We start from the raw sequence: 19059 nt of genomic DNA on the forward strand, positions 1-19059 counted from the left end.
TGTAATAGTAACAAACAAAGATTAGCTTGTCCTTTGATTGATAATTTCAATGATGATTTCACCAAAAGCTGAACCAAAGCCCATTTTTTCTTTTCTCTGTCACGTTCGATCTCCTTCTCTTCTAATTCATTCAATATCTCTCCATTTCTTAATTCTTTTTCCAATGAGTATGTTATTGTATGTAGTTGTTGATTAAAAAATTAGAGTCTATGTGTGTTCCTCCCCCCTCTATGTGAAAATTATATGGCGTGTAAATAGCTTATGCGTGTGTGTAATATATGTGTTTGTTGTGTTTACTAGTGAATTAAATAAAAATAGAAGAGAGTGTGAGTATGAATGAACTCCCCCTCCCCTCTATATGTATATTTTTGTGTATGTATTATGAGAGAGATGAGTGTATGTTAATGGCATGTGGTCTATCTGGTAATGTATGGTGTTGTGTGCATATATTCTCAAAGGATAATGAGATATATGGGTAGGGGTATATGGGTAGGGATAGGGGTGGTGAGGTGGGGGTAGGGGTAAGGGTGTAATGTGTCAAATTTGTTATGGTAGGTTGTTATTTTTGTTAGGATGAGGTGTTAAAAGTTGTTAAGAATTTGTTGGATTTATTATTATGTGTAACTTATCACATGGGTTAAGGTACGTGGCAAGACGGGGTAAAAAATGGTAAAAATTTACTTTAGGGAGGGACAAAATTACGTGTCTACGGAGTCACCTTCAACAAGCTTCTTCTTTGACATCAATTTCTTCATAAGCTTAGCATACCATGGAATCTCCTGGATAGCCTTGAGTAATGAGATATTTATAGAGAGGTTCAAGCTTATCCATAAATATCATAAGCTTTTCATTCTCTTCCTTTCTCTTAAGCCTTTGGGGAAATGACGGAGGGATTTGAATGGTGGGCATTACATCACCTTGCATTTTATTATTCTCAATCACCTCTTTAACAATTTCCACTGGTTCTTTTTCATCTCATTCTTCTTGAGATTTTAGAGATCCTTCTTTTGACTCAACCGTTAGCTTTGTTTTCACATTTATTGGCCCAACCTTGGGCTTTTTTTCACCCATATTTTCTTCCTCAATTTCTGTAAAATGATCACTAAGGGTCTTACCACTCCTAGTGACTATAGCTATACTTGAGCTTCATTTTTTTGGATTCACAATAATGTTACTAGGAAGACCCCATTTTGGTCTAGCATTCAATTGGGTGGAGATTTGCCCGATTTGCATTCCCAATTATTTGATAAAAGTGGAGTGGGATATAACTATTTGGTTGCGTAGCAAAAAATTGCCTTTCAATTCACGGACTATTTTGTCCGTTCCGTCCACTTTCATCAAAATTCTTGCCAAGACATCTTTGGTTTTGTATTTATCAGGGTCAACGAGGTTACCTTCTTTGTTATTTGCCCGATTATGAGGAGACACATAACGATCATAGTCATGGTCAAGATCATGATCCGTCCAACCTTGGTACCCACCTTGTGTTTGATAGGTGGGGCAGGACCCCCAAAATAATTGGCCAAATACCAAATCTTCTCATCAAGCTTCTTGGCTTCTTATCATCATAGGCCTTGGATGCCACACCATTCACTGCTTTTGTAAGTGCACCCATCACATGTTTTGTCAAAAGCTCTAATTGAGTTATTATTTTTGCCATATTTTTCTCTTTTTCCTCATCTCTCTTTCTTTGTTCCTTGTCAATACTAGAGGTAGTAGAAGATCCTTTAGGTACCTCTGCATCTGGGTATTCCATCTCTAATTTTGCTTGGTAACTTTCTCAATCAAATTTGTAGCCACATGATAAGTCAACTACATAACAGATCCCCCCGCTTCATTGTCTACCATGGTTTTGTTGAGAGGATCAAAATCCCGATAGAAGATTTAGAGGAGCATTTTCTTTGGGACCTTATGTTTGGGACATTGAATGAGTTTTCCATTGAATCTTTCCCAAACCTCATATAAGGGTTCTCCATTTAATTGCCTAAAGTTAATAATATCATCACGTAATTAGAGCATCTTGGAGGGTGGGAAATACTGATCAAGAAAGGACACTATAAGCTCATCCAATAAAGTAATTGACCCAGCCAGGAAGATCAAAGGACAATACCACCTCTCTTATTAGAGAGAATGGGAAGAGGCACAAATAGATGGACTCTCAGGTTATGTCTATAATATCAAAGGGTGAACACACTTCTACGAAGTTGTTTAAATGCAAGTCGGGGTCCTCATAGGCTTCCCCCCCCCCCCCAAAAAAAGTCCATGTAGCATATGCAACATGACACTTTTAACATAAAAAACATTGTTCCCATGAGTAGGTGGGATATGGATGGCACTTGAACATCCAACATCATTGAGTTGTGCCTCGTCATCAAGAGGACCATCAAAGGACCCTGTAATAATTGCATTGTCACTCATAGTTTCGTGAACATTATGGGAATAACCTAAAAAGGAAACCAAAACAACCAATATAAATAAATACCACTACGGGTATACCCTAAGTAAAAATCAATACCACACAAGTGAAAGTTAAATTTCACCCCCGACAATGGCACTATTTTGATAATGCTCACCTATACCATTCAATTTGGTATAGGATGGTTGTTTTCATTAGCTCAACTTATATTAAGGTTGAATCCATGAGGAGAGAAATTAAAGTTCTAGTCTTATGGGTGCTAACAATTACTAAAAAGATACCCGAAGCAGAAATAAGGTAAAATACATGATTTAAAATGGGTGGTTGGTTTGAAAAAAAGTTAGATCAAAGTATAATCCAATCAAGACACTAAGGCAACACTTGTGTTTGAAAATTCTATTTTGTAATGATCTTTAGATTATGCCTACCTAAGTCCAAGTTATGCATAGGAATATGATGATTTGGTGCAAATTCTAATTGATAATGATATGGTCGGCTAGGTTGAAAGTCCTTAAGTATAGTTTGTCAACAAAGCCTCAAAGATGTCACTCATTGACCCCTTCTAGTACCTAATGAGTGTGTCAATTAAAGCCACCCAACACCTCAATTGGGCACCACTATTTCTAGGAAAATGCCCAAGCCTTAACCAACTGTTTATTCACCCTTATTTCTAAGATAGCAAAAAGATAGCAAACTATATCTATTATTGTCCACTATTGCTTTGTCCCCCATACCCCTCTTTCAAGGATGCCATGGGTTCCAAAAGTTTACCCACATCTATCTTTCAAGGATAATGTGAGCTTTAAGAGTTTGAGGTTTTTACCTACAAACCCATTTTGGGGATTTGGGGTCTTCACCCATGAATCCCAACTAATTAAACCAAGCAATAGTGAAACCCATCATCAATAAACTAGAATCTACAGAAATGCATCATAACCCACACATAAATTGTACCTTAGTTCAACATAATCTCAAGATAAAGAGATTTAGCTACCCATGAAGAAAAGAGAAAGAGATATACCATATGGGTCATTCAAAATATCCATCCGTCAATTTTACCAAATTCAAAGCAAGAAATTCAAATACAATTATTACCCAAATTAGGATTTGTAACTTCAAATTTAATTTCTCTCCTAAAGTCTACAATTCTAAAATAAAAAAAGATTTTGGCCTCTTGATAGAATTTGGGTTGGCTGTATATGATTATAAAACTGTTGTTGGGTACATTTCCATGTTGCCACAATTGCTGAAGCTTATCCGCAATTATGGCTATCGTAATGTGATAAGAATATCATGATCGCAGCTGATTAAATTGGCTTAACTGGCCGCAATCGCAACCCTCATAACACAATCACGGTAACTGAGGGTGATTTTCTGCTTCAGGTCTTCCAACTGCACTTCTCTTCTCCTTTTTTATCTTTTTCAGCTCAATTCCACATCTTTCCTTCTTATCACTTGTATGCCTACAAAATATGGAAATTAATGCATTAAACTACAAATTTGTCTCATTCATACATTTAAATCATAGTAGTGTGCATGAATGTTAAATGCCAATAAGTGGTAAATTTACCACTCATCATCCAATAATTTAGGGTGGTAGCTTGGGCCTGATGGTACCTTCTTCTATAGAGGTAGGTTATAGAGTTAGCTTTGTATGTAATGAGATTTGCCATTTGGCTAAGGACTATCCCTGTCCTATGATTAGAACTACTCTTATTTTAGTTATGAGAGGTAGAGGTTCTACTAGAGGTGTGATGGTTATGGGTCTACTCAGCCAGTTGGTGGTCGTGGCCATTATTATGCTATATCCACCAGTCTAGAGACAAAGGCTTCTGATGCTGTAATTATAGGTATCATCCCCATTTGTTATAGATCTACATCTGTGTTATTTGATCCTAGATTCACTTTCTCCTATGAGTCTACATATTTTAATTTGGGTTTTGATTCTGTTAGTGAGCCTCTTGCCATGCCTATTCGTATATCTTTATAGTATGAGATTCTTTAGTAGTGAATTAGGTGTATCAATCCTGTGTTATGACTTTTTCTGGATGGTGATGTTCGTAGGACTACTCAACTAGTTGGTAGTCATGGTCACTGTCATGCTATACCCACCAGTCTAGAGGCAAAGGCTTCTGATGTTGTGATTATAGGGATCATCCCCGTTTGTTTTAGATCAACAACAGTGTTATTTGATCCTAGATTGACTTTATCCTATGAGTCTACATATTTTACTTTGGGTTTTGATTCTTTTAGTGAGCCTCTTGCCATGCCTATTCATATATCTTTCCTAGTATGAGATTCTTTAGTAGTGGATTGGGTGTATCGATATGAATTTTTCTAGTTGTGACACTCATAGATTTGCTTGTGTTAGGATGGTTAATTTCGATGTTATTTTGGGTTTGGATTGGTTGACTCCTTATTATGCTAGCTTAGATTATTATTCTAAGACCGTGACTTTAGATTCACTGATTGTGTCAATGATAGCTTGGAAGGGTGCATTTCATTCAGGTCCTAAGAGGATTATATCTTATGTTCAGGCTCGTAGATTAGTTGAGAGGGGATGTTTATCTTATTTAGCTCATATTTATAATACTAGTGTTGTTTTACCTCCTTCTTTAGATTTTGTTCGCATTGTCCATGAGTTTATGGATGTGTTTTGTATAAATTTTCCTGGTATGCCTCTAGATAGTGACATTGATTTTTCTATTGATGTTGAGCTGGGCACCTAGCCTATTTCTATTTCTCCTTATAGGATGAACCAGTTGAGCTAAAGAAATTAAAGAATCAATTGCAGGAGTTGTTGGATAAGGGATTTATTCAACCTAGTGTATTGCCTTGGGTTACACCTATCTTGTTTGTGAAGAAGAAAGATGGGTCTATCCATATGTGTATTGATTATTGGCAGTTGAACAAGGTGACAATAAAGAATAAGTATCTTCTTCCTCATATTGATGATTTATTTATTCTGCTTTAGGGTGCTATAGTGTTTTCAAGATTGATTTGAGATTTGATTATCACCAGTTTGGGTTAGAGCTTTGAATATTTTAAATATAGCTTTCCAAACTCGATATGGTCACTATAAGTTCTTAGTCATGTCTTTTGGGTTGATCAATACCCCAACCGCGTTCATAGAGTTGATAAATTGCGTGTTCCATTTGTATCTCAACTCATTTATCATTATATTTATAGCTGATATCTTAATTTAATCCAAGAGTGAGGATGAGCATGAAGATCATTTGCAGATTATGCTTTAGAGATTGAGGGATGAGAGATTATATACTAAGTTTACCAAGTGTGAGTTTTTCTTGGAGTCTATTTCTTTCTCGGGTTATGTGGTGACTAAGAAAGATATTATGGTTGATCTAACCAAGGTTGCAGCAGTTCATAATTAGGCTAGACCTGCTTCACCTACCAAGATATGGAGTTTCATCGGCTTGGCAGGTTATTATCGACATTTTGTTGAGGGTTCTCATCCATTGCAGCTCTTTTGACCATGTTGACTTAAAAGAAAAAAATTGTTTTCTGTGGTTCGATGCTTGTGAGGTGAGCTTCCAAAATCTTATGGATTTATTGACTTCAGTTTCTATCTTAACTTTTCCCAAAGAGGGTATGGGTTTTATGGTCTTTTATGATGCTTCAGGTGTTGGGTTAGGTATCGTATTGCTTCAGGTATTGGGTTACTATGTTGATACATGAGGGTAAGGTGATTACCTATGTTTCTCATCATTTGAAGCCCCATGAGAGAAGTTACCCTACCCATGATTTGGAGTTGTGCGTGGTTGTTTTTGCTTTAAAGTTATGGAGGCATTACTTATATGGAGTCTATTGTGAGATTTTCTCGAATCATCTTAGCCTTCAGTGCTTCTTCACCCAATGGGATCTTAATATGAGGCAATATTGTTAGATGCGTTTCTTAAGGATTATGGCTTGACTATTCTCTATCATCCGGGAAACGATAATATGGTTACAAATGCCTTGAGCCAAGAGTCGACTAGCATAGTTAGCTTGGCGCATCTTTTGACCCAAGAGAGGCCTTTGGCTTAGAGGTTTACTCTTTAGTTAACGGATGGTTAGGCTTGATATTTAAACACCTAGGTGTGTTTTGGAATTTTTGGATTCTAGGTCTTCTTTGATGGAGAAGATTCAAGATTATCAGTTTAATGATGCGGGATTGAGATTGATTCAGATAAGGTGTTGAGTAGTGAGGCTAAGGGAGCCTCACTTATTTCAGATGGAGTTTTAAGGATTGGAGGCCGAGTTTGTGTGATCGGGACTGGGTGATTAGATCATATCGATGTTGAAGGAGGCCCATTATTCCCAATATTCTTTCTATCCGGGAGTTTAAGATGAATCATGACTTGAGGCAGCATTACTGGTGGCATGGTATGAGGAAAGATGTAGCAGATTTTGTAGCTCGTTGCCTTTGTTTCTAGTAGGTAAAGGCTGATTATATAAGACTCATTAGACTATTTTAGAGATTACCCATTCCTGAGTAGAAGTGGAAACAGATCAGTACGGACTTCATGACTAGTTTGCCTCATACTTCTCATGGATCTGATAATGTATGATTCATCGTGGATTGATTGACCAAGTCTGCACACTTCCTTTTAGTGCAGGTCTTTTTTAGTGTTGAGAGCCTGGCCCGTATCTATATTTGTGAGATTGTACAACTTCATGGTGTGTCAGTATCTAACATATTAGATCGAGGCTATGTATTCACTTCTCACTTTTGGAAGAATTTTCATGATGAGTTGGGGACTTGGGCTGACCTTAGCATAATATTTCACCCCCAGACTGGTCAATCAAAGAGGACTATCCATGTTTTGAAGGATATGCTCCATGTATGTGTGATGGATTTTGGTGGCCAGTGGAAGCAACATTTGGCTTTAGTAGAGGTTGCATATAATAATAACTATCATTCTAGTATTGATAAAGCTTCTTTTGAGGCATTGTATGGTAGGGGTTATTTCTTTCTAATTGGTCGGTTTGATATGTCTGAGGTCAAGCCTTGAGGTATGGACTTTCTTCGTGAGTCTTTGGATAGAGTTTGGGTTATTCAGAATAGGCTTCGAGCGGCTTCGAGTAGGTAGAAGTGTTATGCTAACCATTAAATTTATGCCTTGTAATTTGATGTTGGTGACTATTTTCCTTCGAGTTTTACCCCTGAATGGTGTGATGAGGTTTGGGAAGAGGGGCAAGCTTAGCCCCAGGTATATTGGTCCATTTGAGATTCTTCGAACTGTTGGTAATGTGGTTTATGAGTTATCTTTGCCTTTAGATTTATTAGTTGTTCATCCAGTTTTTCAAGTTTCTATGCTTCATCTCTATATTCCTAATGAATCTCATGTCATTCATTAGGAGTCGATTCAACTAGATGAGCATTGTCTTTCGTTGAGGAGCCGGTCTCTATTTTGGCTAGGGATGTTAGACAATTACATTCTAGACTTATCACTGTGGTTAAGGTTCAATGGCAACATGGACCTGTAGATGAGGCCTCTTGGGAGGTCGAATCTGATATGTGTAGTTCTTCTCCTAGATCTTTGTTGGTTTAGATATTTCTTTGCCTTAGTCTGAGGACAAACTAGATTTTTTGTGGTGGAAGATAAAACAACCTGAAATTTTGGTAAAATATATGAAATATATATTTTTGTATGATTTGAATATTTTAACCCACCTTATGGTTGCATTATGGTATTTCTAGGATGTGGGGTGATTGGCACATTTCTCGATGCATTTTGATGCCATTTATGTGATTTTGTAGTTTTTGGACGCTTCGAGAGCCTTATAATGGACTTCTGTGGTTATGTTTTGATCCTTGTGATGGATGGATGAACAGACTACACCAATAGATCCAAAACATCGATTTTAGGGTGGTAACATATTTGGTTTGATTTTACGACTTTGAAATCTCTTTTTGACCCTCGGTTTGAAAAATTATGATTTTGGATTTCGGAGGTCAATTTTGTGTAAATGTCTTTTTGAAAATCTAATATCGCCATTGAGTATGGAGCATCAAATTTAGGGTGGTTACAAAGTTCGTTTGCGTATATGGGATTATGAACGAATCCCAAGGCCATTGAGGAGATTTGGAAGATTCCAAGTCTTCAGTTCTCAATTGGTGCAGCTGGGTTCGCCATCCTTAGGCAGCGGTTATGGTGGTACGATTGCACATAGGGAGTCGTGATTGTGACTTCTTGTGCAATCGACAAGAATAACGTGATCGCATACTGCGGGTCTGTAATAGCGAGACCCAAGCTCCTGGACTGGGTATTTAAGGACCCCTTTTCACGATTTTGACTCATTTTCCATCTTGACTCTTGAGAGCTAAACCCTAAAATAAGTGAGAACTTAAAAGTGAAGCTTGTGGGTGCTTGGGAAGCTAGATTAACATCTATTTCTTGATTCTCATATGGATTTAAGGTAGGAATTCACCCTTTTCCTGGTTGAACTTCCTTGATTAATTGGGCAAAACACCAAAATCCTTAGGACTTGATTTAAGCCCCAATTTCACTCTTTTCACTTGAATAATGTTCCTATTTCTATAATTACTAGTTTTTCTTCATTTTCATCTTCAAAACAACTTCAAATCTTGATTTTAAAATATTTTTTGAAGGTTTTACCCAGTAAAGTTTAAAAATTATTTTTCTTCGATTTGGACCTCATTTTTAATTTAATTTTACTTGGATGTTATGATCTAAGTTCCTAAAAGAATGGGAAACATGTTTTTGAAATAAAGTTACGATTTTGCCCTTCTTTTTTAAAAATTCATTTCGGGGGTTCGTTTTGATCCCGATTCAAAACTAGGCAATATGAATGTCGTTGACTTTTTTTGATGCGTAGATTCTAGTTTTGATGTTTTAGTTGATTTTATATCTGTTCATAAGGATTAGGGCTTTGAGATAGAAGTGTAGCGGACCAGTTTTGACATTCGAGGTAGGTTATGGGTTAACTCTTCAAGATTGGGATGGGTAGTTAATTTGTAGACAATGTGTATGTTAAGAGGATGAGAACTAATCATGAATTCAGCTATATTAATGTGTTGAACCCATGTGGGGGAATATATGTCGTATAATTATTGGTTTTGAGATATTATGTGATATTTGTGACCATGTGGATTGTTTTGTAATGTTTATGGCCTTATACACATATGAATAAATATATTCTACTAATGAAAAAATGTGTTGTGGTACCATTTGTGTATTGTGATGTATTCATACTTTATTGATAAATGAACATGTGGAAATTCATTGATGGTGGAAATAATAAGTGGATATTGGCTCACATGGTTGTGGAAATGTGTCATTGTGGTTGGTTGTGGAAATACTCAATGTGATTGATTGTGAGCATTAAATCCCAGCACGATCCAAGACTATCCCTAGTCGTAACACGGTGCTTAATATCACTAGTGATCCCAAGATAACCAATGATCTAGCACAATATGTAAATACTAAAAGATGTTAAAAAAATTCTACATGGAAGCCATTTAAAAATATTTGATAATTAAAACAATATCAAAGGTAACTGAACCACATCATTGAAAAACATGTCTAATTGTCTGACCGTCTGTAAGCCTCTACACATGATGAGATGTTGGGAGAGGTTCCCAACTAACTCTAACTAACTGTAATAGCATTGAATCAAAATACTATGAGGAATAACTAATAAATAACTAGTCTTCGACTGATTAGGACTCACCAATGCTGCAGCTAAGTGGCACAAGAATGAACTATGTGTAATCTGTGAACTAGCGTCTGAACCTTTATTACATAAAAATATAGTGCAAAAGAGAGTAATTGATAAGTACTTTGAATAAACAGGTATGTGAGATGAAATCTAGCTGATATACATATTTATTTATCACGAGTACATGAACATGAAAATCGAATGCAAGATCGAGTATAAACATATGTTATGAATCTGAACAACTAAATGACCTAATACTAAACACTTGGTCATGCAACCCTGAACTGAACATAGCTTAAATACTGAACTGGAACTTTGGGATCTAACTACAACTGACATACCCTAATATGAGCAAATCTGGGGTCCAACCTGTAACTCCAGTTGGAAGGGTGCTAGTACCTTGCCAAGTGTTCCAACACTGGATGGTGTGGATTCACTAAATTGATGTCTCAAAGGACTAGGGTGTTAGTCCTCTACTGGCTGGTGATCCCTCATAACCTATGGTGGCAACGTAGTTCAGGAACTTAGGGACTTCTACTAAAGGTCTCAGTCCTCATCTAGCGGGTGAGCCTTCATCCCAGCATTCACTCAGTGGTAAGTACTACTCCCAATTGAACTGATATTGAGTTATAACTGAGATGTAAATAGTTAAATGATATGCTTAATCAAGGTGTTTTGAATATGTAATACATGCATAATCTAAGAAAAGTCACAAATATGTAACTGATGTATCTTAATCTCATGGGTATCGGGTGTTCATAACCCACTAACATAGACTAATGTAACAGAGCTCAAAAGGAATAAACTGGCCATGGTATAGAAAATCATGAATAGTACTCAATAACTCAATAGATGATCATGTTATGGACATATGAAATTATCAAACTTATGGAAACACAATTCTCATGGGAAAGCATAATTTCATGGTTCAAGACCACAACAACTAAGATAAAGTTGATAAATCTCATATTTGACTTGGAACTCAATAAAAAGAGAAAAGGGTTTATACTTTTAAATTAAGGAAGTTCATGAGACTTAATGGGTAGAAGGGACCCACTGATAAAATCCTACACACCAGAAAACCCCTTGGAGAACCTTCTTGAAACTTGGACTTGCTTTGGATAAACCCTAGTTTGGATTTTGGGAGAAGAAATTGCTTCTATGATATGTATTGACAAATTTCTAAGTTATGAGAGGTTAGGGTAATGTTTACCCTTGATAAATGATGTTTTTAGTGGCGTAAACGATGTGGTTTGGGGTTATAAGGAAGGGAATTTACCAAAAATCCCCTTTTAAAACATGCAGGAATTTCTGGTTCCAGTCGTTGCGACTCACCGCATGGTTCCTCACGTATGGTTATGAGTCTTAGTTAGAGTCATAACCTGAGGTCTTGGGATTTTGTGCCCATCCTATTATGACTATGACTACCCTCGTAACGACTGACTATGAGTTGTTGGGTGGAGTCGTAGTCTGAGGCTTAGCTTCTAGAGTGATAAATTTACCACTCATTGACATCCAAAATTTTGCACACTACTATGATTAAATTGTGTAAATGAGGCTAAATATCTATTTGAATGCATTAGTTCCCAGTTTTTATGATCTTTCAGGTCCTATGATTAAAATTTGTTTAAATCAAGCTGAAAGAAAAGGAAAATGGACAAAAAGGAGCAAGAGCTGGAGATCAGGTAACCCTCAATTACTGTGATCACGGTTTGATTGTCGCGATCCTGGTCAGTCAACCAGGGTCACCTATGGCAATCGCGGCCAGAAGCTACGTGATTGTAGGAGTGCGATCGTGATCCAAAGGGAAATATTATGATAGATCAGAAAAGGGTCCAAGGTCAATTTTGTAAGTTCACAAAGTTGATCCCATGTCTCAAAAAGCCAAAACCCTTACACAATTGGGGCATCTTCCAACTAATTTTCAATTTGAAGTAGAGAGAAAAACTCTAATTTGAAAAAAAATAGTTATTGAATTTCCAAGATATTTATAGTTGTCATTGGATATTGAAGTTGAGATTATTCTTGCTTTGCATCTTTAATGGGGGGATTGAATGCCAACTTGGGTATATCTCTTTTCTCCAATTCCATGAGTAACAAAACATTTGTCTTGGGGTTATGCTTGAATAGGGTGTTAATGTGAGTGGTTGTTGATTATTAGTCTTAATTATTACATATTGATGTTGGGTTTTGCTATCAGTCTATGGTTGAATTGGAAATTGTGGGTGAAAACTCCAATTGGCTTGGATCCCACATCATCCTTGAAAGGGGGATGTGGGTGATGAGTGGTTGTGAACAACTATTAGATGCTAGTTATTTCCTTGGCATTATCTTAGAAACAAGGATATTATGTGTTGTAGCTAGGTTGAAGGACACCATTCTAGAAATAGGGATGCTATGTTGAGGTTTTGGATTGGCTAGTTTGGCACGCTCATGCGGTATTCGAAAGTGATATTTGGTGTTTTGTTAAAATACTCACACTAAGAGTTAAAATCTGACCTACTCAAACCTTTGACTAAGAACTGGACTAACCCTCAAACACCCATACATGCATGACCCCTAGGATAATATAACCCCAAGACTCTTCGCTCATTTGATTTTATTCAACAATTGTTTGCTCCCCTTTAGTGTCGTAGGTTTATTCGTTCAAATAAAGTTTTCAATCATAAACCCCCATTAAATTTTATGTTTGATTTTAAGTCTATATTATGGGTTAACTCCTAGTTAACTTTCAACATACATAGGACTTGAAAGCTAACATACACTCCTCTTGGATTCGACCCCAACCTAAGTTGGGTTATTATATTGACAACGACTGCCTTGTATCAAAATAATGGTGTAAGTTGAGCATCATCATAAATGGCGCCGTTGTTGAGGAGTGAAATTTAGTTTTCTCTTGTATGGTGTTGTTAGTAACTTTGGGTTCATCCATAGTGTCTTTATTTATGTTGTTTGTTATTTTTAGGTGATTTTCATAGTAACCAGGACGACATGACCTATAATGGCAACAATTAAGGCTCATTGGATGGGCACCTTGAGGATGAGTACCATCTTCATGATGCAGGGCATTATTCCATGTGATGAGCGCGATGCTACATATTTTACAAATGAAGGGTCTATTCGGGGTTCAAGGACATGAAGATCCAAATCTATATTTGAAAATTTTTATTGAGATGTATGTGCCCCATTTAACATTGCTCATATCACACAAGAGTCTATTCGATTGAGGCTATTCCATTTTCTTTAATGGGTGAAGCAGTTTTGTGGTTGAGGTCTCTACCCATCGGGTCCATCACATCTTGGGCCGAGCTTACAAATGCCTTTTTAGATGATATTTTCCTCCTTTAAATATGTTACAATTGCGAGATGAAATTACAAATTTTTGTCAACTCAATGGGAGCCTTTGTATGAAGTACGATAAAGGTTTAATGACAAGCTCATGCAATGCTCTAACCATGAAGTGCCGGATAAGATGCTTCCCCAAATATTTTATAGGGCATTAGACCAATTAAACAAAACTGTGGTCAATGACGCTTTCGGAGGGTCACTTGTAAAGTAATCATATGGAGCAGCCTAGACTTTGCTTGAGTAAATCCCAAAGCAAAATAGAGGGTGGCATAAAAGGGACACCAAATTATCCAAGAGATCTCCCGTCGTCTCAATTCTGAACAAGGAGCAAAGAAATAAAGACGAATAGAGGGATAGAAATATGGCTAAGATGATGACACAATTAGACCTTTTTACAAAGCATGTGATGAGTGCACCCCCAAAAGTGGTCAATGTCATAGTCTCTAAAGGGTATGATGAATATGAAGCACAAACCCTTGATAAAGAGATAAGGTACTTGGGAAATCATTTGGGGGATTCTCGCTCGGCCTACCAAAGGCATAGCGGGAACTAAGGTTGAAACAATCATAATCGAGAAAGGGAATAGCATGATAGAGATAGAGATCATGATTGGAGAGGTAAGGAAAGAGAGTATGATAGTTATGTCCCCTCCCCCCCACCCCTCGATTAAGTGAAGAGCAAGGAGTCAAATCTCGTGGATCCTAAAAAGTTCAAATCGAGTATAAGCTTTCTAGAATGTTGATGTGAGTGGAACACACAGATAAGATGGACTGGGAACTAAAAGAGGACTTTTTTCAAATCAACCAAATGGTTGTATCACACTCAGACTCAATTAAGCAATTGGAGACTCAAATTAGCCAAATATCAATCACACTTAATGCTAGGCCTAAGGAAGGCCTCCCTAGTGATACAATGACAAACCATAAAAATGATGATCATGTCATAGAAATCATCACTCGAAATGGTTGAGATCTTGGTTTACATGATGGTGAGACTGAGGAAAAGACCTTTGATGATCAAATGAATACAAAGAGAAAGCAGCCCAAAGTTCTAAGTGATGATATTTTAAAGTCTCTTGAAGTGGGGGATGAAGACCAAAGGGTAGTTGAAAAGAATGATGATGGGGAGAAAACTCCAAAGATGATTGTTGGTGACAAGATAACGGGGAATGAGCCTCAAAGTGTGTCATCTCCCTCGATAAAATCCTTCCCCTTTCCCACAAAGATTAAATAAAAAGAATGACAATGACAAGTTCAAAAAGTTTATTGCAAAGCTTAGCAACCCCTTAATCAATATTTCTTTACTGGAGACTCTTCAAGAAATTTTGGGGTATGTTAAGTCGATGAAGGACTTGACGTCAAAGAAGAAACTTGTGGATGATGATACTATTGAAGTAACCCATAGTTGTAGCATCATCATGTCTAATGCCATGGTAAAAAAGAAAGATGACTCGGGTGATTTTACAATCCCTTGCACCAGTGAGAGTCTCAAATTTGACCAGGCATTATGTGATCTTGGCGTTAGCATAAATTTGATGCCATATACGGTGTACCAAAATCTTAGGTTGGGTGATCTTACACCCACCACCATGTGCTTATTAATGTCAGATTACTCAATTAAGAAACCAATTTGGGTGTTATATGATGTATTAGTTAAAGTCGACAGGCTCATTCTCCCGGTGGACTTTGTGGTGCTAGATTGTGGAATTGACCGTGAAATACCCATAATCCTTAGGAGATCTTTTTTGAAAATTGAAAGGGCATTAGTGGATATGGAATATGGAGAAATGACATTCTGAGTGCATAGTGATGGAGTCTCATTCCGGGTATACAAATACAAAAAACAACCAAGTGGGTTACAAGTGGTCTCGATTATTAATGAGAGAGGGGAGGTTGGGTCATCTTAGCTCAAATACCCAACTTGAAGATTGAAGAACATTGTGTCACGACATTAAATTAGGCACCAGATAGAAGGAAACCCATCATTTCCATTAAATTGGCCCGTATTCTTTAAATTTTGTTTATTAGATTAGATTTTATTTGTTTAGAAGAATCCATGCAAATGAGGTGCCCAAAAGGGTGTATTTGAATGATTTTAAGTAAGGGGACATATGGTAAAATTAAGTTATGGGCAGAGTAGTTGAAAATAGAGGAGCAGAACTGGCCTCGATTACCATGATAATGATCACCATGCAATTGTGATCGTGGCCGCCAAGTCACTGGGATCACAAAACTTTGACCACGATCGCGGTCGAGGGTATTTTTAAGATTAAAAGTTGCCCAACACTTTCACCACACTTCTTCTTCAATTACTCTCAAATTTCAACCATTTTCATGTATGATAAGAGAATCCATTAGTGCACTACATCTACATCTCCTTATTTGGTATGTTATCCGATCCCCTCATTGAATGCATATATATGGGCCTAGAATGCATGTTTAAGGTGATGGCCTAAAATTTTGCTTTGTACGCTAAATCTTGAGTTCGTGTTTGTTTGGTGTGTGGACTATTATTATTGGTGTGTACATTAATGGTGAAGTCATGAGTACCAAAAATTGTTCAAAATTGATAGGAATAGCATGTGCACACCAAGCGTTTGGTGAAATGCCCGAATTAATTCCTTGTTAATTTTTATTTATTTTAAGGGCATAATTGAGTGTCTAGGGATTGTGTTTCTTATTCCTAATATCAATTGTTGGTTATGAACTCAAATTAGGGTAGAAAATGAGAGTTTTTGAGGCATGATCATTCTTGGCCAACAAACTTAGGTACCACGATCACGGTCACCTAATCACAATTGCGGAAGCGCGATCGCAGTCCAGTGTCCCCCGATCGCGACATGTGAGGGCTGTAAGGCATCCAGGTCAAAAACTCTGAATTCTTAGTTTTTGCCCTAATTTCACCAAGGAACAAACTTTTTAGCTTAATTAAGTCACATAGCATAGTTTTCACATGGTGATGTTGATGCTTAATATTGTGGTGCTATTTTAGGGTTTTCAAAGCTAATGATGAGAGACTACGACCAAACTCACTTCATAGCCCCTGAGTTCCGATCCCTGTACTATGTAGACCTGCCCAAGATAAAGTTTCTCTCGGAGTGAGGAATTTGTTTGGATAAGGTGCCAGAGAAGCTTCCAAAATTTCATGACAGACTGGTGGCCTATGGATGGAGATGCTTAGCCTCGTATCCATGCCTGGAAAATGAGCATTGGCTGAGGGAGTTTTACACTAAACTCAGCTTAGTATCTTTCTCCGAACCAGTTATAAAAATCCAAGAAAAGAATGTTCACTTTGGGGCCGAGCAAATCAATGACATTTATGGGCTACTAGATGATGACATGACAGAATTTAAGGTAAAGCATTGTGAACCAGGGAGATGGCTAGTTGTGAAGCTATGTCCTGGAAGAAAGGTCCCGTGGGCCACCATGAAGATGGAATATCATTGCATGATTTCACAGTTGAGGCTGGATTTGGTTGGCCATTATTAGTAGCTGGGTTTCCCCATGCACTAACATAACCTATATCCCAGATACGTGATCTCAAATAGTTATGTGCATATTCGAGAACATTTCTTTGAATGTTGGTTGAATTATGATCTGCGACATACAGTATTTCAAGATCAGAGGTGGATCCCTACTCTTGTTTCCTTCCCTGATCATAGAGCTATGCAAAAGAGCCAGGGTTGAGGAGTACCTGAGACACTTGGTTACGCACGAAGACCCTTATTTACCCTTTTAAGATTTGGGGTGAGGGCATACTTAGAAAGAGCAAGAAGATGAAAGTCGACTCAAGAAATTTGATAGATATTGATATCGACTCGTGCTGGCCATACATAGTAGGTCCATTTGATGATATATCAGTTGAGATGACGGTAATTAGGGAGTTTGTGTTTGGGTTGCCCATGGGACCAAAAGGGCCTTCTACAGCTTGCCACTTTTATGTTGCACATACTGATTTAGAGCGGTTTCCAGCAGATCGAAAGGATCAAAGGTCCACCATCTCTAGGATCGAGAGGTCCTACTTATCCTTAGCATAGTCACATAGGTAGCTACGGGATTCTCATGATAAGATTAGAAAGAGGGAGAAGAAGAGAGATAAATGTTTCTCTCATATGTGGAAGAGGGTAAAGGGCTTGTAAAAGGTCCTGAAGCCCAAAGAGAGTACTCCTTCTCCCAGGGAGATTCTGAGGATGAGGTCCTAGCTACGTGGTCAGACTCCAATGATGTTGAGGATGATGAGGAGACGACAAGTGATGCCAGCACTTGATACGGATACACGGAACCCCTTTTACTCTTTCTATGCTTTATTGATATGTAGTGAGGACACTACAAGATTTTAGTTGGGGGTTCCGGTCTTTGTATTTTATTTGATATTTGATTTAGCCTATATTATTTGTATTTTTTTATGTTTATTTGGATGACACTATTTTTTATTCGGTTTGTAATATTGGACACCTGTTGGTGCCTATTTTGATGAATTAGTTACTTATTTTCATTTTTGAATTATTTCTATTATTAAATTTCTTATGATAGTAATGATGTTGGAAGAGATATTGGACGAGCCTTTCCCTATCATAGATTGAGTGACGATATTCTTAAAGGAAAATCATCGTGTTTTTGGGGGTTTTGAGCTATAGATGTAAGGGAAGTCTGACTACCCGTGGATTTATAGATTTGGAATTTCCCTTATGGCTATGGTAAATTCTGAGTAGCCATATGGTTTGCCCTTGAGAGAGCTAAAATATGAGGTGACGGCTTGATTTGGAGCTAACAATTGCCAATCTTGTGTGGTAAAAATGCAAAACAAGCATCCCCCTCTGTCCCAATTTTTTTTTGTGAAAATCAAGGGCATAGACATGAATGGTTTTGTAAAACCACTTTCCAATTTTGGTGACTCTAAAGTATTTAGTTGGTAGTGTGTGAAAAATATCTCCTTTTGTCTCTAGTAGGAAATGCAATCAAGCCCCCTTGAATAGGTTTCATGCCATGTGTGGTTAGCTTAGTTATTTAATTCTCTTTTTTACTTGTGTCATGTAGAACTTGTCCCGTTAGTCTCTCAAGTATAATCTTGATTACACATGGTTGGTGAGATGATCTTAGGCCTTTTTTGTGGGCATAGAAATCCAGTTTAGCCTAAAAAGCCTACACGTACATAGATTGTATTTCTAGTTACCCACTTTGAGCTTTTGAGCCTTTCTTTGGCAACCACATTACAAGCCATGATCCATTTGACTTTTATCCCTCTTTTGAACCCTACCCTACTTGAACTTGAAAATGTAACTTAAGGCTAAAATCCTAAGTTGGGGGTGATGATTTGATGTGCTTTGAATATATAACATTTATGATGCTTAAAACTATGAGAATATGCATGTACTTAAGGCTATTTTGTTAGATTTAAGGTGGTTTTGGAGTGTTTTACAGGAAACCATATTTTGGATGCTAATTTCGTGAAAAGAGGAAAAAAGGTGTTTTCAGCTACTTTTGGTGCAATTAAGGATGTTCGGGACATTTTCTAGCTTGGTCGTGATCAAAGCATGTTCGAGAATTGAAGAAGAGCTAAAAAAATTGTATCTAAGAAAAAAATCAGTATCTAAAATCATGTTTTGTTTCATG

General features: G+C 37.3%; 1 non-coding gene across 1 annotated transcript; it reads left to right on the forward strand.

The window, feature by feature from the left end:
• The first annotated feature begins 1906 nt into the window (after positions 1-1906).
• Positions 1907-2012, forward strand: LOC124892158. The gene has a single exon (XR_007050106.1). It is a non-coding gene; the product is annotated as a small nucleolar RNA R71 (small nucleolar RNA).
• Positions 2013-19059: the final 17047 nt, after the last annotated feature.

The sequence above is a fragment of the Capsicum annuum genome, chromosome 1, assembly GCF_002878395.1.
Source record: "Capsicum annuum cultivar UCD-10X-F1 chromosome 1, UCD10Xv1.1, whole genome shotgun sequence".
NCBI lineage: Eukaryota > Viridiplantae > Streptophyta > Magnoliopsida > Solanales > Solanaceae > Capsicum > Capsicum annuum.